Below are 27,813 nucleotides of genomic sequence, written 5' to 3' on the forward strand. Positions count from 1 at the left end.
GGGGTGAAGCACTGGAGGCAGGCCGGCCCACCCCTCTGTGACACAGCTCTATTGATTCTCATGGAGCTGCATCATAGAGGGGTGGGGGTTTCCTGGCACTAGGGCAGGCCTGGCTCTAGTACTTCACCCCCAGCTGGTACTTAGGAATAGAACGGCGCCGTACACAGGAACCAGGCCACAGTTCAAAACAAGGACTGCGGCCTAGCCTCACTGCGTTGGTGCCGTTCTATCCATGTGAAAAACTTAAAGTGAATATACTGATGGTACATTTGCTTTAGGAAGGAGACAAAGAGGGAGAAGCAAACGGCAAAGATGTCAGAGGCTGACAGCAATAGTGAGTATGAGAGGTGTGGCTAGAGACGACTGACTGCCTAAGGGGGCCCGTGATCTGTGGTGGCTGTTCTATCCACTCCGCCCTCCCTGCTGTATGTGGCCCCTGCGGTGGTCCCTTGTGAGCTTGTAACCATGTATTACTAAAAGGGGCGCTCCAGAGAGTGATGATTTTTTTTTTTTTTATTTTTTTTTTTTGTTTAATATACTTTGTATTAGCGCTCTGGAATATTATAAATAATAATAATTATAATAAAATAAATTAAAATAAATGTATACTTGTTCTTCATATATCAATTCCTCTACAAAAACAAAAGAAAACAGTACCGGCACTGCTCTTCTGCACAGCTTCTATAGGATTGCAAGGCGAGGTTGCATATACCAAAAACACTGTACCGGGTACTCCTCATGAAATACAAAAAACTTCATGTGTATGTCCGTAAAGAAGAAAAAAGTTAGAGGGCACTCACCATACTGATGTGTAGACTTTATTTCATTTAAACTTTAAAATTCCAGCAGGTTCATCTGTAGCGGGCTCGGACACCAACCACTTATTAGCACAAGCTATCACACCAGTTTCGCGCGCATGTGCGCCTCGTCTGATGAAGCGCGCATGCGCGCGAAATGGCTGTGATAGCTTGCGCTAATTAGTGGTTGGTGTCCGAGCCCGCTACAGATGAACCTGCTGGAATTTTAAAGTTTATATGAAATAAAGTCTACACATCAGTACGGTGAGAGCCCTCTTATTTTTTTCTTCTTTACAGACATCAATTAATCTACACTGACTTGGTCAAACAATATCTTCTTCCTCTAGCTTGAGCGAAGAGCTTCTAAGGCTTTCTCAGTTTATACCAATGAGCAGTATAGAGTGCATAGCGCTTGTACTGTATATCGACAGTCTATAATAAGTAGATAAGTAGAGATTGACAGAGCAAATATCAAGTCGCTACACAAAGTGCATTTACAGTAGAATCGCATCTGACAATCAATGAACCACGCAGAAACCACGCAGTGGGACGCTGCATATGCATGGCTGCCATGGTAAGGATGTACTGAGGATTATGGGCTAATACACGGATCTATGACACACGTCTGCATGTGTGCACAGATGGCTGTTCTCCATAGGTTATAGCACATTATCTTATAAGAATAATGTGCTACATTACTTTTATTTACTGTATGTGAACTTCGCTTTAGGCCATGTTCACACAATATATTTTTTAATGAAAAGAACAACCTTTGTTTCAATTACTACAACAGCCTTTCTTTTTATATTGAACTGTGTTGCATTGTAGTGCATGCAATCAACAGCCATTGTTCACACAACGTATTCAGCGATGGCCGTTGTTTGCAACGGCAATGGAAATAATCACCATGTCAATTATTTTTGGCCACTCTGCATTGATTTTAATGCTATTTTCGAAGCAACAACGGACGTTGTCTGAGACTCAAAACAACGGCTGTTGTTTTTGAGTGCCAAACAATGTCCAATGTCCGTACCTTGTGTGAACATAGCCTTATAATGAGTGTAGCACTGGACGTCTGTACAAGTAGCCGAGAATAAACAACCGTGAACATAAAAATATCACAAGAAAGAAAGTTATTACTATAAGATCAGGAAGTGAATGATCCTTAAACCAGTTTAAGGGTATATGCACACGGAGTGATCTGTCGGAAAACTCTGTGCGGAATCCGCTGCTCGTCCTAGCGCGCTCCCGCTGCCCTCTCCACCGGCTCCATTATATGCTCCAAAGAATCGGTATGTCAATATTGGGGTGTATATATCATCAGTTCTGACCTTAAAGGGGTACTACGACCAAAGTCCACTTTCTGTACAGCTCTGACCGCTGGAAGTCCTGTACTTCTTGTAGGAATGCTGCGTTCTAGCACCACCATTTAGTGCCGTGATGTCAGCTTGCAGCTTCTTTCCTGGATGTGCCAGCCTTCTTTTTGGCTAGAGTACCCCTTTAATAGGGGTATCCTTTAATATTAATACAATATTGTCCCTAATGGACTTGTGTGCACACAATTATCTTAAATGGGCACTGTCATTGAATATTGTTTTTGAAATGTGAGATAAATCAAAAGTTTTGATTGGTCATTGAGTGTTCATACTAACAGACTTGCCTTTCTGGAGATGCACTGACCCTTGTAAATCCACTCTGATTGTTATGCTTTCTTATTTTTCCAACACATCACCTTTAGGCTATGTTCACACTGCGTATATGTCCGGCTGCGGCCGGACATATACGCGGTACACTCCGGCCGGAGATTTACGCTACTTGCGGCCGGCTACGTACGGACCGCGAACTTACGCCCGTAGTCTACTTACGCTTCCTGAGCGCCCTTCGTAGCGATCTGACAGCGGTCTTTTACTGGGATATCTTCGCCTAGCCCCGGACACCCCACAGAACCTTTTGAATCGGCACAAAAAGCTGCAAAAATGAAGAAATCACCACTATGTTACACTACGGGCGTAAGTTACAGCATTTTCGGCCGCAAACAATGGTCTGGTTCATTTTTTACGCCGCCGCGTACGATCCGGGCGTAAGGTCTTACGTAGTGTGAACTGTGCAGCCGTACATCGTATACTTTCCATTGTACGCAAACTACGTAAGTCTCCGGCCGCTTATTCACGGAACACGCTACGGCCGGAAACTTACGTAGTGTGAACATAGCCTTATGGTGCGTTCACACCTACAGGATCTGCAGCTGATTTCATTTAAATAACTGAACACGTCATCAAATCTGCACCATCAAATCTGCTGCAGATCTGCTGCAGATCCTGTAGGTGTGAACGCACCCTTAAAGGAGAAGTCCGGCCAAAATTAATTTTTGATATGTTGTTACTTATGAAAAGTTATACAAATTTCTAATGTACATTAATTATGGGAAATGCACATATACTGCTATTTCCCTTAATTTAGTAGATCAGGAAGTGTTAGAAATATCTCTGAAGAAGTGACGTCACGACCCAGGGTGTAATTCCTATGGAGTGTCCAGCAGGGGGCGCTCTCTATATAGAAGTCTATGGGACTTTATTGTTTCTATGGGTTTCTATGTAATGTAATGTAATGTAGTGTACAGTGCTTTATTGAATGAATACATCTATGGAATACTTTGGGGAGCAAGTGTCCTTGCTCCCCAAAGTATTGCATAAATGTATTCATTCAATACATAGTAAGCCCGCCGATCCGCCGCATTTCCGCCGCATTCCCGCTGATCCGCCGCATTCCCGCCGATCCGGACCATATACATTGAACTACAGCTCCCATCATCTGCTTCTAGTATGAACAGGTGATGGGAGCTGTAGCTGGGTAATGGATATCACATGCCGCCGGGCGCAGGGGGAGCCGCTCAGTACACAGGAGCGCTCCCCCTCCTCCTCCTCCTTCCGGGATAACTTCCGCCTATACCAATGCTGACTCCCTGCCTGGCCGCCGCTCTCCGCTCACATATACCGGCTCCCGGCATCAGCGCGGACACCAGGATGCATCGGGAGCCGGTATGTATGGGGGGAGAGCGGAGAGCGGCGGCCAGGCAGGGACTCAGCATTGGTATAGGCGGAAGTTATCACGGAAGGAGGAGGAGGAGGAGGAGGGGGGAGCGCTCCTGTGTACTGAGCGGCTCCCCCCTGCGCCCGGCGGCATGTCATATCCCATCACCTGTTCATACTAGAAGCAGATGATGGGAGCTGTAGTTCAATGTATATGGTCCGGATCGGCGGGAATGCGGCGGATCAGCGTGTGGCGGATCGGCGGGAATGCGGCGGAAATTCGGCGGAAATGCGGCGGATCGGCGGGCTTACTGTGTATTGAATGTATTGAATGAATACATTTATGCAATACTTTGGGGAGCAAGGACACTTGCTCCCCAAAGTATTCCATAGATGTATTCATTCAATAAAGCACTGTACACTACATTACATTACATAGAAACCCATAGAAACAATAAAGTCCCATAGACTTCTATATAGAGAGCGCCCCCTGCTGGACACTCCATAGGAATTACACCCTGGGTCGTGACGTCACTTCTTCAGAGATATTTCTAACACTTCCTGATCTACTAAATTAAGGGAAATAGCTCTATATGTGCATTTCCCATAATTAATGTACATTAGAAATTTGTATAACTTTTCATAAGTAACAACATATCAAAAATTAATTTTGGCCGGACTTCTCCTTTAAGGATAAGGGCCACCAGTCCCCCTTATACTGTAGGCCATGTCGCTGTGGCCGCTATGGCAGTAGTTCCACCTTTGCTATCTTGCCTGAGCATTGTTGGTTCCCTGCATTCCTAGCAAAGGTGCTTTGCAGTATTTTCCTGTGTTTCCTGACCCGTGCCTCTTTCTCGGATGATGTTTGTCTGTCTGACCCCTTCTGTACCATTAGCTTCTCCTGCTGACCTGGACTGTTTGACCTGCAGATAAACCTCATGCGTTGACCCTCCCATTGTTTAGACTATGCTTCTGCCTAAGCCCTGGTACCATTCTGATTTCTACTGATTTCTACTATCCACATCATTGCACCTGTTCACTCTTACATGCCAGAGTGGTCTCCTTGTGACTAATGATGTAAAAAAGTGCTGCAATACATAACATTTTTTAAGGGACAGAGTACCCCTTTAAGTTTATTCTGCCAGTAAATTTAATTATGGAAATACTATATTTATATTTTGTATGTTTTCTAATCAATTTTCTAACCCTACAATGCCACCTCTAAGGCTAATGTTCACATACTGTACTTTTTATGAAAAAAAACGTCCGTTGTTTTCAATTTACACAATGGCCGTTCTTTTCATAATGCAATTATTTGCACTGTAGCCAATGCAAACAACGTACGTTGCTTTTACACAATGTATGAAACAACCGCCGTCGAACTAATAATCATGTCAATTATTTCCGCCCATTGTCCATAGACTTCAATGCAATTTTCATTTAACCCCTTAACGACATCGGGCGTAAATTTACGCCCTCGCGCCCTGGTACTTGGCGCATCAGGGCGTAAATTTACGCCCGATGTTTCCCCGATCGCTGCGTGTTCACACACAGCGGTCGGGGAAGATGGCCTGCTATAAATCATAGCAGGCCATCTTAGCTTCACGGCACGGGGGGTAGTTAACACCCCCCGTGCTTACGATCGCCGCTATAGGCTGATCAATTCAGATCAGCCAATAGCGGCGATCGGAACCTTTCCGGGTCATCGGCGACCCGATGACCCGGAAAAAAATGGCGGTCGGTGCTGTCCGAGGACGGCACCGACCGCCATTACTGTAAAAAGTAATGGTGATCGCCGTGCCACCGGCCCGACCGCCGTGAACGGCCGGCCGGCCGTTCACGGCGATCGGGCCGGTGGCACGGCGATCAGAGTCCCACAGAATAGTAAATACCTGCCCTGGACCCCTCAGCTAGGTAGCCGAGGGGTCCAGAGCAGGTATTTGTACATTACTCACCTGTCCCGGGCTCCTGATCGGCGTCTTCCGGGTTCGCGGCATCCTCGTCTTCGTTCGGGTCTTCGGCTTCTTCCGTGACGTCACGTTCGGCTTCTCTCGGCTATTTTCGGCTCCAGCGTCGGCTCTTTCCGTATTTTGCGCTCTGCTGCCCTCTAGCGGCTGATATGTGTAATACACTTACAGGGATGTTCAGAATGTAGAAATTTTTTTTTTTTTTTTTTTTTCAATTTTTTTTTTTTATATTTTCCGCACCCTATCGCCGCTGAGTGTTGATCAGCATCGCACGAAAGTGCGCTGCTAATCAGCAACTCCTCCTTTTTGGCGTAGGGTGTTTTTTTTCTATATTCTACTGCCACGGTCTGCTTATAAGTGCCGCACATAAGTGCGGCATTTATCAGCAACTCCTTTGTTGGCGTAGGTTTTTTTTTAAAAAAACACGTAAAAAACACTATATTACACCACACTACATTGAATAAAGTTTGACACTACACCACTACATACCCCATATACCAATCCCCGTATAAAGATGGCCCCCAGGGTGTTTTCGGCGTCAGAGGGATACGTTATTATTACCTCCGACACCGAAACAGCCAGTGAGGATGAATGGGGGGGTCCTTCTTTCCTCCATTCATCCTCATCATCCTCATCATCCAGTGACATGTCTGGGGGTAGCGTAGCGTACGCTGCCCCCCAGACACGTCTTTTCCGCCAGTACCGTCCCAATAAGAGATGACAGTATGGCGTGAAATTCTACACACTCTGTGAGAGTACCTCAGGGTACACTTACAGATTTAGGGTACGTACACACTGCGGAATGGCGAAGGATAACCCTTTGTGCATTCCGCAGCTGGCACCCACCGGCGGACTGATGGAGGCGCGCGTCTCCCCCTGTGTCATAGACTCCATGTTATGCACGGGCGGATTCCATCATCCATCCAAAGAATGAACACGTTGGACGGAGAGCGGAATCCGCCCGTGCATAGAATGGAGTCTATGACACGGACGGAGACGTGCGCCTGCATCAGTCCGCCGGTGGGTGCCAGCTGTGGAATGCACGAAGGATTATCTGTCGCGATTCCGCAGTGTGCACGTACCCTTAGAGTGTATGTAGGAAGGAACACCCGAATCCAGCCCCCAGATGCCCCCTCCCCCCCCATCCTCGGAGTTAGTGGGGAGATCATTCAGGAACTGATCTTCCCACTGCTGGATAAAGGTTACCACCTGTACGGGGATAACTTTTATACCAGCACCCCCTCTTCCGGTCCCTCGCTGCCCTGTAGCTTGCGGCACGATCCGAACATATCAGAAGTAGTAATAGCGCCCTAATATTTAGCAGCCATGGAGCGGACCCAGCGCTTCTGGATATGAAGGACCCCGTATCGCACCAGGAGAACATTTTCCAGGTGACGTCCCCCACACTGGAAAACAGGAGACCCCAGAAGAAGTGCAGAGTGTGGGGTAACAGGGGGATCAGGAAGGACACCATTTCCAGTGTGACGCCTGTCCTGATCACCCCGGCCTCTGCATACTGGATCGCTTCAAGGCGCACCACACGTCACTGGGGTTCTACATTATCTAAATTCTGTCCCTTATTCCTATTTCAGGGGTCACGTTGATCCGGGGATTATTCTGATCGCCATTATGGAGTCGGGAAGGAATTTTCCCCTGTGATGAGGCTACTGTCGTCTGCCTCACGAGGGGTTTTTGCCTTCCTCTGGATCAACACAGGTTGAATTTGTTATAAACTAATAATTGGCCTAATACCCCCAAATAAATTAGAATTGTCCTTTTTCCCCAGCTAATTAGGTATGGCCGCCATTCCCATTAGAGGATGCCATGATGCAATTACAAAGCCTCTGTGCGGCCAGGACAGTAGAAACCCCCCACAAGTGACCCCATTCTGGAAACTACACCCCATAAGGAATCTAACAAGGGGGGCAGCGGGGATATGGCCCCCTGGTGACGGCCACATTTGGGACGTGAAAATGAAAAAAATTGTATTTTTTATTTTCTCGGCACATGTTCTACGTAAGTGCCCGTCACCAGTGGGGTCCATATGCTCACTGCACCCCTTGTTAGATTCCTTATGGGGTGTAGTTTCCAGAATGGGGTCACTTGTCAGGGGTTTCTACTGTCCTGGCAGCACAGGAGCTTTGTAATTGCGACATGGCCTCCATCCTCCATTCCAGCCTCTAAATGGCGCTCTGTCCCTTTGGTGACTTGCCCTGTGCCCATATGGCACATTATATCCACATATGGGGTATTTTCGTACTCAGGGGACACTACCCTACACGTTTTGTGTTCATTTTCTTTTTTAACCCCTTGTGGAAATGGAAAAAAATCAAGGCTAGACCAACATTTAGTGTAATTTTTGTAAAATTTTTACTCTAAATCATTAATCTTGTCATGTTTTTTCATTTTCACAAGGGGTTAAAAGATAAAAAAAACATTTAATGTGTAGAGCAATTTCCCCTGAGTACGGAAATACCCCACATGTGGACATAAAGCGCCATGTGGGTGCAGGGTAAGCCTCCGAAGGGAAGGAGCGCCATTTGGTTTTTGAAGGCTGGATTTGGATGGAATGGATTTCGAGGGGCCATGTTGCATTCAAAAGGCCCCTGTGTTGCCAAGACAGTTGAAACCCCCCACAAGTGACCCCATTATGGAAACTGCACCCCTCAGGGAATGTAACAAGGGGTGTAGTGAGCATATGGACCCCACTGGTGACGGACACAAATGTGGAACAATGTGGCGTGAAAATGAAATATTACATTTTTTACACTATAATGTTGGTTTAGCCTTGAATATATCATTTTCACAAGGGGTTAAAAGAGGAGAAAAAAAACAAAATGTGTAGCGCAATTTCCCCCGAGTCCGTAAATACCCCACATGTGGACATAAAGCGCCATGTGGGCGCAGGGCAAGCCTCCGAAGGGAAGGAGCGCATTTGGATTTTGGAGGTTGGATTTGGCTAGAATGGATGATGAACGCCATGTCGCATTTACAGAGCCCTCGTGCTGCCAAAACACTGGAAACCCCCCACAAGTGACCCCATTCTGGAAACTGCACCCCTCAAGGAATCTAACAAGGGGTGCAGTGAGGATATGGACCCCTTGATGACGGGCACATTTGTGCCATGAAAGTGAAAAAATGAAATTTTTCCCTTTCACGTCACATTGTTCCACATTTGTGCCCGTCACCAGTGGGGTCCATATGCTCACTGCCCCCCTTGTTAGATTCCTTGAGGGGTGTAGTTTCCAGAATGGGGTCACTTGTGGGGGGTTTCCAGTGTCTTGGCAGCACGAGGGCTCTGTAAATGCGACATGGCCCTTGAAATCCTTTTCAGTGAAATCCAGCTTCCAAAAGCCAATTGGCGCTCCTTCCCTTTGGAGGCTCGTCCTGCGCCCCCTTGGCACTCTATCGCCACATGTGGGGTATTTCTGTACTCGGGAGAAACTGCGCTACACATTTTTTGTCTTTTTTTGCCTCTTATCCCTTTAAGAAAATGAAAAATTGAAGGCTAGAACAACGTTTTAGTGTAAAAAATAAATTTTTCTTTTTTCACGCCATATTGTTCGGAAAATCTGTGAAGCACCTGTGGGGTCCAGATGCTCACCGCACCCCTTGTTACATTCCTTGAGGGGTGTAGTTTTCTAAATGGTGTCCCTTTAGGGGTGTTTTTTAGGTTTTGACACCCCAGAGCCTCTGCCAACCTGAAGTGGTACAGTCAGAAATGACCAAATATAACGGAGGCGTTGAAATTCACTAGGCGCTCCCTTATATCTGAGGCTTGTGGTTGCGTCAAATAGCGCAATAGGGCCACATATGGGGTATTTCTATAAACTGCAGAAACAGGGCAATCAATATTGGGGTGCATTTCTCTGGTAATAGGTTTATAATTATGAAAAATATTGGATTACAATAAAATCTCTGCACAGAAAATTAAAATTTTCAAATTCCTTACACACTTAGCTTTTATTTCTGTGACTCTCCTAAAGGGTTAAAACACTTTCTGGATGTGCTTTTGCAGAGTTTGGGGGGTGCAGTTTCTGAAATGGGGTGCTTTGTGGGGCTTTCTAACATACAGGCCCCTCAAATACACTTTAAATCTGAACAGGTCCCTAAAAATATCTGATTTTGAAATTTTACTGAAAATTTGGAAATTTGCTGCTAATGTTTTAAGCTTCCTATCGTCTAAAAAAATGAAAGATAGTTTAATAAATGCCGCCAACATAAAGTAGACATGTTGCTAATGCTATTTAATATATAATTTATGTGGTATAACCACTTTCTGTATACGCAAAGAAGTTTCAAAGTTGGAAAAATGCATTTTTTCACATTTTTTCACATTTTTTCACATTATTTGGGTTTTTTTTCATAAAGATTTGTTATGAGTATCGACTCCAATTTACCAGAAATGTAAAGTACAATATGTCACGAGAAAACAATCTCAGAATCAGCCGGATAGGTAAAAGCATCCCGAAGTTATTAATGAATAAAGTGACACTGGTCATATTCATAAAATTTGTCTCTGTCATTAAGGCCATTTCAGGCTCTGTCCTTAAGGGGTTAAAACAACGGCCGTTGTTTATGCGTCGTGTGAAAATAGCCTAATACTGCACTGGTAAGTTATTCAAATTCTTGCTCGGCCTTTGATATGTTTACGTAGTTAGAAATCCATCAGCAGCCTGTCCGACGAGGGGACGTTCCAAGCTGCGGAGCACGGGGAATCAGAAGGGTTAACTCTCCTTCCTGCGGAGACAATTATTATTGGAAGCTTTTCTATAGGGAGACATATTGGATAGTTATCCAGGCCGCACACATTCCCCTGGGTGCGAATATCAGAGAAGATTGGATTTTACACGATTAATTCTGAAATCTGGTATTATTTACATTCTATTCTATTCTATTTTATATTTATTTATATTTATATTATATTATATTTCCACCTTCATCATTACTGTTCTCTCCCTATATGATATGGGAATCTAATGTAACCACCAGTCTATATATACTCTATACATATACATCTACATTCATATACTGTAATTATATATATATATATATATATATATATATATATATATATACTGTATATGGTACTTTTTATTTCCAGTTTTATAGGTCTTTATATGACACGACTTTAACTAATGTTATTGTGTCTATGATGCTATGACATATACCATTTCCTGCAGGACATACAGCAGCTGATAAGTACTGGAAGACAAGATTTTTTTAAAGAAGTAAATGACAATCTTCTGGCACCCTGTGATACCAGTGACAACCTACCACTGAGCCACTTCTAGTGCTGTTACTATTTGTGTCGCACATGTGGTTATTCTGGATATTAGCTGATAGTTATAATAATGTGACTGGACGGTGTATGTTCTATGCAGGAAAAGGATAAAGTAGTGCCTGTGCCTGAGAGTTAAAGGGGTTGTCCAGTGAAAATATTTTTCTTTCAAATCTACTGGTTTCAGAAAGTAATATAGATTTGTAATTTACTTCTATTTAAAAATCTCCAGTCTTCCAGTATTTATCAGCTGCCGTATGTCCTGCAGGAAGTGGTGTATTCTCTCCAGTCTGACAAAGTGCTCTCTGCTGCCACCTCTGTCCATGATCAGTAACAAATCCCCATAGAAAACCTCTCCTGCTCTGGACAGTTCCTGACATGGACAGAGGTGGCAGCAGAGAGCAGTGTGTCACACTGGAAAGACTACACCACTTCCTGCAGGGCATACAGCACCTGATAAGTATGGGAAGACTTGAGATTTTTAAATATAAGTAAATTACAAATCTTATAACTTTTTGACACCAGTTGATTTGAAAGAAAAAGATTTTCGCCGGAGTTCCCCTTTAACCATATCTGTATGAAGCCTTCGTCAGTGTTGAGCAATCTTCTCAGTTTCTTATTTGCGACATTCCTGAGGAAAGAGCCTTTGAGCTTTACCTTTGTGAATTTTTCCTGTTCGCCAATGAAGACAAAATTTTGTCATTTTTGACACTAAAGTATTTAGCGCAATTCATCAAGAAAGAGGAAAGTTCAGCAAATAGGAATGGAAAATTCCCTGTGACTTCTCCCCCGTGTGCTTCTCACCATGACTTATACTGGGAAATAATCTCATCTTCCTCCCTATCAGGTTTACAAAAAAAGTAAAGTGGGAAAATGAAAAACTTCATTTGAATTCCAGACGCTTCTACGTGGAGCGCCATCGCAGACAGGCTAGGCAGATTATTACACTGAAGTGTTAGGGGCCACAGCCGCACAGTCTGCAGAAGAGGAGACCTGGGAGAGCTGAGTGTTCTAGAAACATCCTCCAATGGAGATTGTGATTTATTGGAATATATTAGACACTAAAGCTATTAGTATAACTATTTAAGTTCCTTTGATTTCACATTTTACTGTATTATATTAACTGTTACTTAAAGCCTAGCTGTCATTTCAGGGTCATTTTTCTGAAAACAATAAATATCTACAGTACAAGCGATTTTAAGAAACTCTGTAATAGGTTTTATTTACCAAAAGAGTTTCCTTCTGGACTGAAAAAGTTGTTTTCCTCCTTCCCCCTGACTTCAGAAGAAGCAGGATTTCTGTGTCCATTATGCTCTATGGAGAGGGGAGGGGCTGAGAGGAGTGAGTGAGCATGGAGGAGTCCTGCATAGCACAACAACCTGCAAACTTCTCTCAGTAAGTTCCTAGATAAGCACTGACCTTTCTCACCTCTGAATCCAGCGTTTTAGGTGCCCAGAGAGTCTATTAACAGCTGACCTCCATGTCACCTCTTCCTGCTCCCTTATCTCCCTTGGCCCCTCCTCCCCCATAGGATATAATGGACACATCAGAACCCGTCTTCACTGGCTTCTCTGTAATGAAAACGGATTTGCCCGATAATGCACAGATAAGAAGTGAGGGGGGGGGGGGGAGGCTTGGAAATTGCTTTTTGAGTACAGAAAGAGGCTTTTTTGCCTAATAAAACCTATTATAGAGTTTGTTAAAATCGCTTATACTATTGATTTCTGCAAAAAAAAAAAAGACAGTTACACTTTAATAGAAGCTAAGGCCGAAATATCCGGCTTATGTCACATTTACTGTATTGTTAATAGAACATGCTCTCTCATGGAACTTACTCATAGCCCCTCATGGAACTTGTTACTCCCACCAGTACTCGTATTACCCTAGGACTTAAGGTGTCCACACACATAAGATAGAAGTTGTTTAAACCATTAAATCAATTGTGAAGTTTTTCCTAGACCTCTAATCTCCATCTTGTCTTTCAAATAACAGGGCCAATAGTTGGGAATGTAAATTAGTTCGCAAACAAAAATTCTTTCAAATCAATTGGTGCCAGAAAGTACCAGAAGTTTGTCATTTACTTCTTTAAAAAAATCTCAAGTCTTCCAGTACTTATCAGCTGCTGTATACACTGCAGGAAGTGGTGTATTCTTTCCAGTCTGGAGAGCAGGAGAGGTTTTCTATGGGGATTTGCTGCTGCTCTGGACAGTTCCTAATATGGACAGAGGTGGCAGCAGAGAGCAGTGTCAGACTGGAGAGAATACACCACTTCCTTCAGGGCATACAGCAGCTGATAAGTACTGGAAGACTAGAGATTTTAAAATAGAAGTAAATTTGCTGCTACTTTGGACAGTTCCTGACATGGACAGAGGTGGCAGCAGAGAGCACTGTGTCAGGCTGGAGAGAATACATCCAGAATGCATGTGATTCACGCACAGCCTCCCTAGCTGGCAGTGCCAATATGCCCTTCTTAAGGCCCCCCTACCCTTCCCACAGTAATCTCCGCCTATGCAGTCAGGTCAATGCGTTTTGTCGCTGCTGCGTATTACAGACGTGGCAGGGACAGTATCATTGATTATGTCTGTTTACCGTCTATGGTTCCTTCCTTACCTCCTCGATAAAACATCCTGGTGTCACAATTCTCCATCTTCAGCTTCATCTTCATCAGTCATTGCTAACAAAGACTTTTACCCAGAAAAAGTGTTGCAGAAAAGTTTGTACTGTCTTATACTATATACTTGTTGGGCTCTTGTAGCACCAGACCCCTTAAAGGGGGTTTCCACCCAGAAGTAAAATGTCATGGTGTCACCTTTTAGTCGAAGTGTTTTCCCCCGTCTCCTTAGTTTCTGATTATCTGTCCCTCTGTATCTGTGGTAGTTATGTCCCAGGTGTTCTGTATCACTGTCGACTCAAAGGAACATGAGTAAGGAAAAAAGAAAAAGTATCATTAGAAAATGACCTATTGCTTAACCCCTTGCCGCAAAATGACGTTTGGGAAACGTCATGTAAAGCAGGTAGTTCCCGCAACATGACGTTTCCCAAACGTCATGTGTTCCCTGCCTCCCCCCGCTGTCCCGAGGCGAGATCGGGCAGCGGGAGGAGGCTATGTCACATAGCCTCCTCCCGCTGCCTCTGCTCGGAGGGGAGCCGCGCTCCCCCCGGGCAGTTAACCCCATAGACGCCGCGGTCAATGCGACCGCAGCGTCTATGGGGATATGTTTGCATTGGGAGGCGATCGGGCGGCGGGAGGGGGCTGTTGCATGTTGCCTCCTCCCGCCGCCACTACAGATCCTCCCCCGGCAGTTCCCTTTCCCCCTCCGGTACTGGCGGATCGCCGCTATTACCGTTATAGCGGCGGTCCGCCAGTACCGGCGCCGCCGCTGCATTTCATCTCCCCCCACCGTGAATCCACGGTGGGGGGAGATGAAATAAGTATTAATCAGACCTCAGATCAGCCCCCTTGTGGCCGATCACTACCCCCCCCCCCCCGGGCGGCCATCAAATCCAAGATGGCCGCCCCCATCGCTGCGAATAAACGATGTTTGTTCGCAGCGATGGAAATAAAAAATGAATGAAAACCCCATGCTCTCCGCCACCGGAGGTAGCGGAGAGCATGGGGCAGTGATCGGGGACCCCCCCTGTGGGGTCCCGGAACAGGCGATCGGCGGTATATACTATATACCGCCGATCGCCTGTTCCCAGTGCTGCCCGGCACTTTTTATCCCCTGTCACCATAAATCATTGGTGACAGGGGATAAAAAGTGTCACCGTGCCCCCCCCCAAGTCGCCCCCCACCCCCCCAGTCACCCCCGTCCCCCAGTCACCCCCCCTTCCCCACATACGTTACCGGATCCTGGAGCTCCGTCCTCCTCGACGTCCTGACTGCTTCTGATGTGCGCATGCGCGTCAGAAGCAGTTAGCTCTGAAAATTTAAAGTGACAGAGACCAATTTGGTCTCTGTCACTAAACTATGATTACTGTGATAGAAAATATCACAGTAATCATAGTAATACAGTGAAAATGAAAGTGAAAAAAGTACAAGTGAAAAAGTGTAAATGTGAAAAAGTGAAAAACATACAAACAAAATAAAACACACTTTTTATTATAATTGCGTTTTACTCCCAGATTACCCGTAACCACCGCAGGTTGCCCATATCCGCCCCAGTTTGCCCGTAACCACCGCAGGTTGCCCGTATCCGCCCCAGTTTGCCCGTAACCGCCGCAGGTTGCCCGTAAACACGCCAGATTACATGTAACCACCGCACGTTGCCCATAACCACCACATCTTGACCGTAACCACCCCAAATTGCCAGTGACCCCCTCCAGATTGCCCGTAACTACCGCACGCTGCCTCTGACCACAGCACGTTGCCCCTGACCACAGCACGTTGCCCCTGACCACAGCACGTTGCCCCTGACCACCGCACGCTGCCTCTGACCACCGCACGTTGCCATTGACCACCGCACGCTGCCTCTGACCACCGCACGCTGCCTCTGACCACCGCACGCTGCCTCTGACCACCGCACGTTGCCTCTAACCACCGCACGTTGCCTCTAACCACCGCACGTTGCCTCTAACCACCGCACGTTGCCTCTAACCACCGCACGTTGCCTCTGACCACCGCACGTTGCCTCTGACCACCGCACGTTGCCTCTGACCACCGCACGTTGCCTCTGACCACCGCACGTTGCCTCTGACCACCGCACGTTGCCTCTGACCACCGCAGGTTGCCCCTGACCATCGCAGGTTGCCTCTGACCACCGCACGTTGCCTCTGACCACCGCACGTTGCCTCTGATCACCGCACGTTGCCTCTGACCACCGCACGTTGCCTCTGACCACCGCAGGTTGCCCCTGACCACCGCACGTTGCCCCTGACCACCGCACGTTGCCCCTGACCACCGCAGGTTGCCTCTAACCACCGCAGGTTGCCTCTAACCACCGCACGTTGCCTCTAACCACCGCACAGTGCCCTTAACCACCGCACGTTGCCTCTAACCACCGCACGTTGCCTCTAACCACCGCACGTTGCCTCTGACCACCGCACGTTGCCTCTGACCACCGCACGTTGCCCCTGACCACCGCACGTTGCCTCTGACCACCGCAGGTTGCCTCTAACCACCGCACGTTGCCTCTAACCACCCCAAATTGCCAGTGACCCTCTCCAGATTGCCCGTAACCACGCCAGATTACAGGTATCCATCCCAGATTACCTATAAGCACTTCAGTTTATCCGTAACCACCCCACGTTGCCCGTTACCACCCCACGTTGCCCGTAACCACCCCGCGTTGCCCGTAACCACCCCATGTTGCCTGTAACCACCCCAGATTCTCTGTAACCACCCAAGGTTGCCCATAACCACCCCAGGTTGCCCGTGACCACCCCAGGTTGCCCGTGACCACCCCAGGTTGCCTGTGACCACCCCAGGTTGCCCGTAACCACCCCACATTACCTGTAATCTAATTTTTTATTGTATTTTAGTAACTGCGCTATTCTAATAACTATTACTAGCTGCGGTTTTGCTCCAGCAAATTGGCGCTCCCTTCCTTCTGAGCCCGGCTGTGTGCCCATACTGTGGTTTATGCCCACATATGGGGTACCGTTTTACTCAGAAGAAGCTGCGTTACAGATTTTGGGGTACGTTTTCTCTCCTGTTCCTCGTGAAATTAAGAAATTTTAAACTAAACGAACATATTATTGGAAAAATTCGAGTTTTTCATTTTTACTGTCTTATTTTGAATACTTTCCTCTAATACCTGTGGGGTCAAACCGCTCACTGCACCCCAAGATGAATTCTTTCAGGGGTGTACTTTCCTAAATGGGGTGACTTTTGGGGGGGTTCTCTTCTGCTGACACTACAGGGGCTCTGCAAACGAACCTGGCGCTCAGAAACTTCTTCGGAAAAATCTGCACTGAAAATGCTAATTGGCGCTCCTTCCCTTCTGAGCCCGGCTGTGTGCCCATACAGTGGTTTATGCCCACATATGGGGTACCGTTCTACTCAGGGGAACCTGCGTTACAGATTTGGGCATGCAGCCTCTCCCCTGTTCCTAGTGAAATTGAGAAATTTCAAACTAAACGAACATATTATTGGAAAAATTCTAGTTTTTCAATTTTACTGTCTTATTTTGAATACTTTCCTCTAATACCTTTGGGGTCAAAATGGTCACCACACCCCAAGATGAATTCTTTGAGGGGTGTAATTTCCAAAATGGGGGGACTTTTGGGGGGGTTCTCTTCTGCGGACACTACAGGGGCGCTGCAAACGCACCTGGCGCTCAGAAATTTCTTCAGCAAAATCTGAACTGAAAATGCTAATTGGCGCTCCCTTCTTTCTGAGCCCTCCTGTGTGGCCATGCAGTGGTTTATGCCCACATATGGGGTACCGTTGTATTCAGGAGAACCTTCTTTACAAATTTGGGGGTACTTTTTTTCTCTTGTTCCTCGTGAAATTGAGAAATTTCAAACTAAACAAACATATTATAGGAAAAATTCAAGTTTTTCATTTTTACTATCTAATTTTAAATACTTTCCTCTAATACCTGTGGGGTCAAAATGGTCACCACACCCCAAGATGAATTCTTTGAGGGGTGTACTTTCCAAAATGGGGTGACTTTTGGGGGGTTTCTCTTCTGCGGACACTACAGGGGCGCTGCAAATGCACCTGGCGCTCAGAAACTTCTTCAGCAAAATCTGCATTGAAAAAGCTAATTGGCGCTCCTTTTCTTCTGAGCCCGGCTGTGTGCCCATAGAGTGGTTTACACCCACATATGGGGTACCGTTGTATTCAGGAGAACCTTCTTTACAAATTTTGGGGTACTTTTTTTCTCTTGTTCCTCGTGAAATTGAGAAATTTCAAACTAAACAAACATATTATTGGAAAAATTCGTGTTTTTCATTTTTACTGTCTAATTTTGAATATTTTCCTCTAATACCTGTGGGGTCAAAATGCTCATCCTACCCCAAGATGATTTCTTTGAGGGGTGTACTTTCGAAAATGGGGTGACTTTTGGGGGGATTCTATTCTGCGGACACTACAGGGGCTCTGCAAATGCACCTGGCGCTCAGAAACTTCTTCAGCAAAATCTGCATTAAAAAAGCTAATTGGCGCTCCTTTACTTCTGTGCCCGGCTGTGTGTCCATACAGTGGTTTACGCCCACATCTGGGGTACCGTTGTATTCAGGAGAACCTGCGTTACAAATTTTGGCATGCTTTTTTTCTCATGTTCCTTTTGAAAATGAGAAACTTTAATCTAAACGTATATATTATTTGAAAATTTAAATTTTCGATTTTTTTACGGCCTAATTGTAAATACTTTCCTCCAGCCCCTGTAGGGTTAAAATGCTCATTATACCCCTAGATTAATTCTTTAAGGTGTCTAGTTTCCAAAATGGGGTCACTTATGGGGGTTTTCTGTATACAAGCCTTCTAAATCCATTTAAAAAAAGAACTGGTCCCTAAAAAAAATCAGTTTTGGAAATTTTCACAAAATGTGATAATTTGCTCATAAATTTCTAAGCCCCGTAACACCCTAAAAAAGTAAAATATGTTTCCCAAATTATGCCAGAATAAAGAGGACATATTGGTAATGTGATTTAGTAACTAATTTATGTGCTATGACTTCCTTTTTTAGAAGCAGAGAATTTCAGAAGTTCATAAAATGCTAAATTTTCAAATTTTTCTTGATATTTTGATGTTTTTCACAAAAAATACACAAAGTAGTGACCAAATTTTGCTACTAATATAAAGTGCCATATGTGACGAAAAAACAATCTCAGAATCGCTAGCATACGTTAAAGCATCACTGAGCTATAAGCGCATAAAGTGAGACAGGTCAGATTTTGAAAAATGAGCCTGGTCATTAAGGCCAAAACAGGTTTTAGAGGCAAGGGGTTAAAGGGGTACTCCAGCGAAAAGCTTTTTCCCAGTAATTGAAACACATTACAAAGTTATATGCTTGTAATATGCTTCAATCACCCATCTGCCCCCCTTCCCTATCTTTTCCCCCACCAGGAAGTGAAGTAAACTCATTCTTACCCAATGACTGTTGACCCCAGGTTTTTCTGTGGCAGCCATTTTGTGACAATGACATCATAATGAGGGGAGCGGGTCTAAGCCCTGTTAGGCCAGCCTCCCTTTGTCACATGACTCAGGTTGCTCAGCTCTGATTGGCTGAACAAGATGTAAGCCATCTAACAGTTCTACAGAGTCAGTTAGACATCACAGGAGACAAAGTGCATCATGGGAAAGCCCAAACCAGGAAGTAAAGAAAAAATTAAGACACCAACTAGAGCTTCAGGGACCTGCAAACAGCGGGAAATTCAAACGGTGATAGACTCAGGTGGTAAATGTTAAAACTATGTTCATGTTAGAATGACTTCTGCACAGGTCACAGAGCGTGCCTATAAACATGTCCCATACAAGAAATAGAGTCTGGAGATATTCATTGTGTCTATGCCCATGGGGCTTGCTGTAAAGCAGATCACTGAATGCTGTTAAAGGGAATCTGTCTGACCATCTGCAGGCTACGAGGTGTACACATGGGCTGATAGGTAATGATACATTAACTGGTGTCAGAAATTCCCAGAGATTTGTAATTAACTTCTATTTAAAAAAAAAAGTCTTCCAGTACTTATCAGCTGCTGTATGTCTCTTGCAGGAAGTGATGTATTCTTTCTAGTCTGGAGAGAAGAAGTTTTCTATGGGGATTTGCTGCTGCTCTGGACAGTTCCTGACATGGACAGAGGTGGCAGCAGAGAGCACTGTGTCAGACTGGAGAGAATACACCACTTCCTGCAGGACATACAGCAGCTGATAAGTAGTGGAAGACTGGAGATTTTTTAATAGAAGTAAATTACAAATCTATATAACTTTCTGACACCAGTTGATTTGAAAGAAAACAATTTTGGTGAAAACCTTTAGTTGTCTGTTCCTTCTAACAGTAGATTTTTTTGGCAGAACGCAATGATTTCACCAGAACAGACTAAGCGTTTAATGAGTATGGCGGCCTTTAGACTCCGTCCTCTGATGACAGATGTTGGGGGGAGAGAAGGATCGGCCATTTTGGATCTCAACCAATCCCCCTCAAGGAGATAGAATTGCTGCAGAATTCTGCCATTTGCTTTCTCTCCTCTCTCCATATATAACACATGTAAGCCGGCTACGTCTGCATCTGTATGGGGGATTGGGAGAGGCAGCTGCCGGCTACAAGATTGTTTGGCTGTGTATGGCCAAGTTAAAGGGGTTATCAGGATTAGATAGCTGATTTATTCCAGAAACAGCGCCCCGCTTGTTCTCAGTTTGTGTGCTGTACTGCAGCTCAATCCTATTCAGGTAAACAGGTAAGGCTGGCTCCACACTATGTCTTTGCAATCCATTTTGTTCATCCAATTTTGGTAAAAAAAAAAAAAAAAAAAAAAGAATGAAAAATGGATAGAAAAAACGGATGCAGGATCCGTTCCATTATATAAAAAAAAAACGGATCAAAACGTTTTTTTTTTAATGTACACAAAAGTAAGGCCAGCTACGTTTTTGTGTACGTTAAAATTTTGCTCTGTTTTTTTTTTTTTATAATGAAAGTCAATTGAAAAACAGATCAAAACGTACGCACACAACTGCATCCGATTTTTCCATCCATTTTTCATTTGTTTTTTGCAAAAACGGATGAAAAAAAAGGATGAAAAAAAACAAGGTGTGGACCCAGTCTAAGGCTGGGTTCACATTACATTTTTATGATCCTTTTTTTTCTTCATCTGTTTCTGCCAAAAAACGGATGGAAAAACGGATGTATTTGTGTGGAAGTCAATGGAAAAACGTATCAAAACGGAAGCACACAGAGGCATCGTTTTTTTTTTTTTTGCAAAAACGGATGAAAAAATAGATTGCAAGAACCTTGTGTGAACCCAGCCTTAGAACCGCACCTCAACCAATACAGTTCTATTTGTATATATATATATATATATATATATATATATATATATATATATAGTTAAAAAGTATTATAGATAGAAAGTTGCAATTTTGTGACATGTTATAATTTGATCCATTGTCACAATATAAGGCAAACACATACAGGACAAGCCAGGAGATGTGACAAGCTGTGATGTCCCTTATAATGAAATCCTGCACATGATCATTCATACATACACTATAATCAATAAGATCAATAAAACACTATATCATCCCATAAAGAATGAAATACAAGAGTAATGAGTAGTATAAGAAAAAAAAAATCCAAGCAATCTCATGTCCATCAGAGCTGCTGCACATAGTGTCACCCACAGAGCAGCAGCTGGGGTCTGGATGGATGCTGGGCTGTCCTCTGAGCTCAGCACCGCCCTCTGCTGGAGCTTTAATAAAAGGTGCCGGGCTGAGCAGAGCACATTCAGGACTGTGCAGGATGTGAGGACACTGATCCAGCAGTGGGTGTCCTGGAGTGTCAGCAAACACCTGCAAGCACATGACAAACTGAAGGAATACTAAGGTAAGTGTGTTACTATTCTCACTGTCAGCTATATTCTAGTTTAGTTTTAAGTTTGAATGATCTGAAGGCAAAAAGTGCAATTTCCAACAAATCTCCATTATGTAATGATTGTGAAGATGCTGTTAGTGTGGTATATATATATATATATATATATATATATATATATATATATATATATATATATATATATAATGTAGTCAGCAGGTGGCATAGTAATAAAGAAATAGATGTGCAAAGAGGAAAACTTGGCTGGATGTAATGACATAGATGTTATAGTGTTATATATATATATATATATATATATATATATATATATATATATATATATGTGCACAGGCTTTATATATATATATATATATATATATATATATATATATACGACACTTATCACAGGGAGAGGTGGGACGAGGATGGAACCCTGGGCTCTCCAGCTGTTGCAAAACTACAACTCCCATCATGCCTGGACAGCCAAAGCTAAAGCTTTACCTACCCAGGCATGATGGGAGTTGTAGTTTTGCAGCAGCTGTAGCGCCCAGGTCCCCTTCCCCTGAGGGTCTCACAAATGTTACACCTGCCACCAGTGAGAAGCTCTGGAGATGACAGCTGTGAAGGAAGAGACCCTTACACACCTACTGAGGGGTCAGGATGAGGCTACAGGTCACACCGCTGCCGGCTGATATATACTGACTAATGGACATAATCAACGTCTTCTATGAACTTTAAAGAGAGGCTGATAACAGAGAGTAATAGAGTGTGGCAGAATTTCTAAAGATCAAACAGATTAGGAAAAGACAGGTCATTATTAGTACAGAGACATGGGAAGGAGACAGAGAGACCTGTCCATAATCTGCTGTGTCCTACTGTATATACAGCTGAGACAATGGATGTTACATATATTTGCATTGTACAACACAAATAGTCATTGCTTGATGAATATACATAATAATAATATTTATTTGTATAGCGCCAACAGATTCCGCAGCGCTTAATATAATTATATATATATACACACACACACACACACACAAATATATATATATATATATATATACACACACACACACACACACATATATATACACACACACACATTATATATATATATACATATATATATATATATATATGTACACACACATACACACATATATATATATAAATATATACAAACACGCATATATACACACACACACACACACACGCACACACACACACACACATATATATATATACACACACACACACACGCACACACACACACACACACACATATATATATATACACACACATACACACACATACACACATATCTGCCCATTCATAAATATTTGCCACCAAGCAGCATTTCCATGCACCTGTGTAACCGTACAAATACATCCCCCCAGTCTTATATGCAGATGCCGTCTCCTGGTCTCTTTAGTAAAGATCATTGTGGATTATACGTATCCCAGGAAGATTGCAATCATTGTTTATAGATTGTATAGATTGTATAATCATTGTTATATAGATTTGTAATTTACTTCTCTTTTAAAATCTCTAGTCTTCCAGTACTTATCAGCTGCTGTATGCCCTGCAGGAAGTGGTGTATTCTCTCCAGTCTGACACAGTGCTCTCTGCTGCCACCTCTGTCCATGTCAAGAACTGTCCAGAGCAGCAGCAAATCCCCATAGAAAACCTCCCCTACTCTCCCCCCGCCCGGGCAGCTTCTGTAATTAGATGCTGGGATCGGGGGAACTGTACAGATATGCGCCACGCTGTAATGGATCAGCTGCATGGTTCTGTCATTACAGCGTGGCGCATATCTGTACAGTTCCCCCGCTCCCAGCATCTAATTACAGAAGCTGCCCGGGCGGGGGGAGAGTCCGTTACAGGCACTCCACGTCCGTGTTCCAAGGGAACACAGAAAGTGTGAATGCAGCCTAAGAGAATAAGAAGGGAAACACTGACAGGGCGGACTAGATAGACTAGGGGGCTTATTCTGCCGAAAATCTTCAATGGTTCTAACAGAACACGTGTAAAGAGTGGTTTGCAGTGGTAAGATCATTTCATCATTTTTCTAAAGGGGTACTCTGGCGAAAATCTTTTTCTTTTAAATCAAGTTATATAGATTTGGAATTTACTTCTATTTAAAAATCTCTAGTCTTCCAGTACTTATCAGCTGCTGTATGTCCTGAACGAAGTGGTGTATTTTCTCCAGTCTGACACAGTGCTCTCTGCTGCCACCTCTGTCCATGTCAGGAACTGTCCAGAGCAGCAGCAAATCCCAATAGAAAACCTCTCCTGCTCTACAGACTGGAAAGAATACATCACTTCTTACAGGACATACAGCAGCTGATAAGTACTGGAAGACTTGAGATTTTTTAAAAGAAGTAAATTACAAATCTGTATAACTTCCTGAAACCAGTTGATTTGAAAGAAAAAGATTTTCGCTGGAGTACCCCTTTAAGCATGTGAGATGGGAATCTTTTAAAGGTTGTGCTGACCGCTTTGCGAAGTAAGACTATAACAGTGAGAGGATTGCAGGAACACTGCAGAGCGCGGAAGGCAAAGTATTTAAGAAAGTGGAAAACCTCGTATCCTAGGCGGCATAAAGCCATAGAAACTGACCAGCTGTAACATTATAGCCACTTATGGGGATGGGAATCATATCATCCCATTGTCAAGGGTGACAATATATAAGGGTATGTTCACACTGAGGAATTAGAAGCAGAATCTGCGTCTCATTTTCCACGTATTCCACTCCGTAAATTAGTAACATAGCAATCGCCCATTGTGTTCAATTGGATTTGCGCTCTGCTGTTCACATGGCGGAATTTACACGCGGAATGTTCCACCACGGATCCGGTTTCTACCTAAAGAATTGACATGTCCGCTAGAGAAATCCCACAGAAGTCATTTAATTTCCGCTTTCCGTTCGCATTCCGCACCTATTCTGCCAGAGCTGAAGAAAAGAACACTTTAAGCATAAAACTTTCCTCTTCATTCCGAAGACAATCCCAGCCGCGGACTCTGCTAACAATTCATGTCAATACTTTGAGCGGAGAGCCGTGGAGAGCGGAGACGGGCGCTGAGGAAAGCGGAATTCTGGGCAGAGGATTCTCAGAATTTCCACCTCTTTTCCTCAGTGTGAACATACCCTTAGGCAGCAAATGAACAGGTGTGTAGAAAATGAAAAAAAGATTACAGATGTCTCCTAGAAGGACAATTTAAAGGGGAACTCCAGTAAATAATGTTAAAAATTAAATAAATTTCCAAACAATGCGAGGTTCTTACCTATGTTCCTCCCTGACAGCTGTCATGTGGTTTCACAGTAGTTGCGCTCCTCTGCCGTTTTCTGCCCGCTCCGCCTCTCTGGCTGTTCCTCTTCCGGTGTTCTGCTATAAGACTACATTTCCCAGTAGTCTTTGCAGTGCACATGTTGAGCATCCTGTTTCTCCAACCCCCTATAACCATACCCCCTCCTGCCCATGCTCTTCTCCTCCTGGGGCCCTCTCTGTTCATGCCCCGCCCCTCTCCGTCCATGCCCCGCCCCTCTCTACCCATGCCCCGCCCCCTGTCATGTCTGCCACCTAAGTCTGTGCTCAGCAAACAAACTAAATATGAGACAGAGGTCACATGATCTTTGTCTCTTGAGGAGAGGGGGCAGCAGATGGAGAGCGTGCTGTTACTAATGTTCTCTATCTGGAGTTCCCCTTTAAATTTGCACCAAGTTCCAAGATATACAGCAGCGCTGCTTATGAACTAATTAGAATGCTGGAAGTCATTTACTAAAGAAAACCAGCAATAAGGTCAGATAAGAAGATATCTGAAATATCCAGGGGAATTAGTGAAATAAACGTCTCGAAATATTATTATAATTTCCTCTAACTAGAATAAACAGGAATATTCAGCTCCGGCCTTCTACATAGTAGATTGGAATCCAACTATCCAAGCCTGATGGAAGCTGTTGTGGCATATGATTATTGTCCCTCTAAATTAGATGGATATCATCATGTGGGGTCATGGGATGAGGATAACACGGAACACTTGGAGAGTTCGGCCTTTGAACAGCAGCTACTGTTCATTTATCTCAGTTTAGGGGAAATTCGAACATTTTTCTTGACTCTTTTCTAACAATTAATATTTCTAATACTTATAGCTTATTGGCTAAGTGATTCACTCAGAGATCCCACCAACATCTTCCAGGACTCTGTATGTTTTCTCTGTGTTTGTGTACATACTGATATGTCATTTTGAACTTTAGGTGGTGAGCCTTGTTGGGGATGAGGACCAATGTGATTAAAGGGGAAGTTCACAAAAAAAGGTGCAACGTAAGAGACCCAAAATGGCCACTGCAGCCTGCACAGATCTATTACCCGACTCATTGAGGGCACTTGGTAGTGTTTATACAGAGAAAGAAAAAACAGCAGTAGATGTAAAGGGTCAATTACATGGGTCAATTCTGAACAGATCGGTGTATTACTTCCATCATTATGTTCAGCCGTTCTCCTAATATGCAGGAGAATTGGATTCTTGCCGCACCCCTCCCCCACACCCCAGCTGCTGATTGACAGGTGACTGCCTATACACAGCATGGATAGATAACTGCCAATCAGCAGCTGGTGGGCGGAGTTTTCTGCTTCTCATGAATATCCAGGACTACTGGGCTCATGCACATAATGGAGAGGACTACTTATTGTCCATGTTATTCAGGAGGAGATCTCTGGATCAGCTGCACAGAACAATGTAAGTGATATATCATTCTGTTCAGCTTCTCTGTCACTAGTGTATGCTACCCTGAGATAGGACGCCATATAACTACTGACAGAGTCTATTTAAGACATGGGTGATGGAGACCAGTGCATGCAGTTTAGTTTCTACAGACAATAGGGGAAAGGGTGTGCACAATAATTTTGGCAGACATTATAGACACTCATGCTGCGTTTACACGGAACAATTATTGTTTGAATTTGCGCAATAACGATGGCATTTGAGCGATAATCGGCTCATGTAAACACAGCAAAGGATCAAGCGACGAGCGAGAAGTTGTTCATTTTGATTTTTCAACATGTTCTCAAATCATCGTTTATCGTTGGCAGATCGCTTTGTGTAAACAGCTTTTCAAAGATTCACCCTATGTGTGAGATGGGCTTAAGCGATCTTAAAAACGATCGCAATAACGATTTTTCTTATGGATTTTCTAACAATTTTTCTAACGATTTATTCATAGAAACGCTGATCGTTATAAAAACCAAATCGTTGCTTCAAAATCGTTAAACCATTCAATTGATTTGAACGGAACACACTTTTTACAACTCAAATGTAAAAAAAATACTGTGTGTGAACACAGCCTTAATATGGATTTAAGTAAACTTAGTTATCCTTTCCTTCCTTCTTATGTGTTCTTTGTATCTGAGTCTCTTCTTTTACTCCCTAGCAGTTTAGATATTGGTAGTTTATAATCATTTTCTTATCCTGCATTGAGAACCATCTCTCCATGACCCGCGCCTGTGCCCGCCTTGTATGTGGCAGCTGACGGGAAGAGATAAAACTGCGGTGTAACAGTTCAGGGACGCGGAATCGGATGAGGAGACTGATTCCACGCTGCCCGTCTCTCTATAGTTCATGCAGCTGAGCTGCTCATACAGATTGTGGCTATGAGTGAATCAATAAAGCTAACACTGAGTGACTTATATCTAACACTGACTGACTTATAGCTAACACTGACTGACTTATATCGAACACTGAGTGACTTATATATATAACACTGAGTGACTTATATCTAACACTGACTGACTTATATCTAACACTGACTGACTTATATATATATATATATAACAGAGTGACCTATATATATAACACTGAGTAACTTATATCTAATACTGACTGACTTATATCTAACATTGAGTGACTTATATCTAACACTGACTGACTTATATATCTAACACTGAGTGACCTATATCTAACACTGAGTGACTTATATATCTAACACTGACTGACTTATATATAACACTGAGTGACTTATATCTAACACTGACTGACTTATATATCTAACACTGACTAACTTATATATCTAACACTGAGTGACTTATATATATAACACTGAGTGACTTATATCTACCAATGAGAGACTTATATCTAACACTGAGTGACTTATATATATCTAACACTGAGTGACTTATATCTAACACTGACTGACATATCTAACACTGACTGACATATATCTAACACTGACCTACTTATATCTAACACTGACTGACTTATATATATAACAC

General features: G+C 43.8%; 1 protein-coding gene across 1 annotated transcript in view; it reads left to right on the plus strand.

Annotated features, from left to right (window-relative positions):
- Window positions 1-21,468: 21,468 nt before the first annotated feature.
- NMUR1 (neuromedin U receptor 1) overlaps window positions 21,469-27,813 on the plus strand; it is a 53,991-nt gene continuing 47,646 nt past the window's right edge. Inside the window, exon 1 of the mRNA XM_069973403.1 lies at window positions 21,469-21,558. The gene's annotated coding sequence lies outside the window, so the exon portion shown is untranslated. The remainder of the gene's footprint in view (window positions 21,559-27,813) is intronic.

Source organism: Dendropsophus ebraccatus, chromosome 6 (genome assembly GCF_027789765.1).
Source record: "Dendropsophus ebraccatus isolate aDenEbr1 chromosome 6, aDenEbr1.pat, whole genome shotgun sequence".
NCBI classification, from domain to species: Eukaryota; Metazoa; Chordata; class Amphibia; order Anura; family Hylidae; genus Dendropsophus; species Dendropsophus ebraccatus.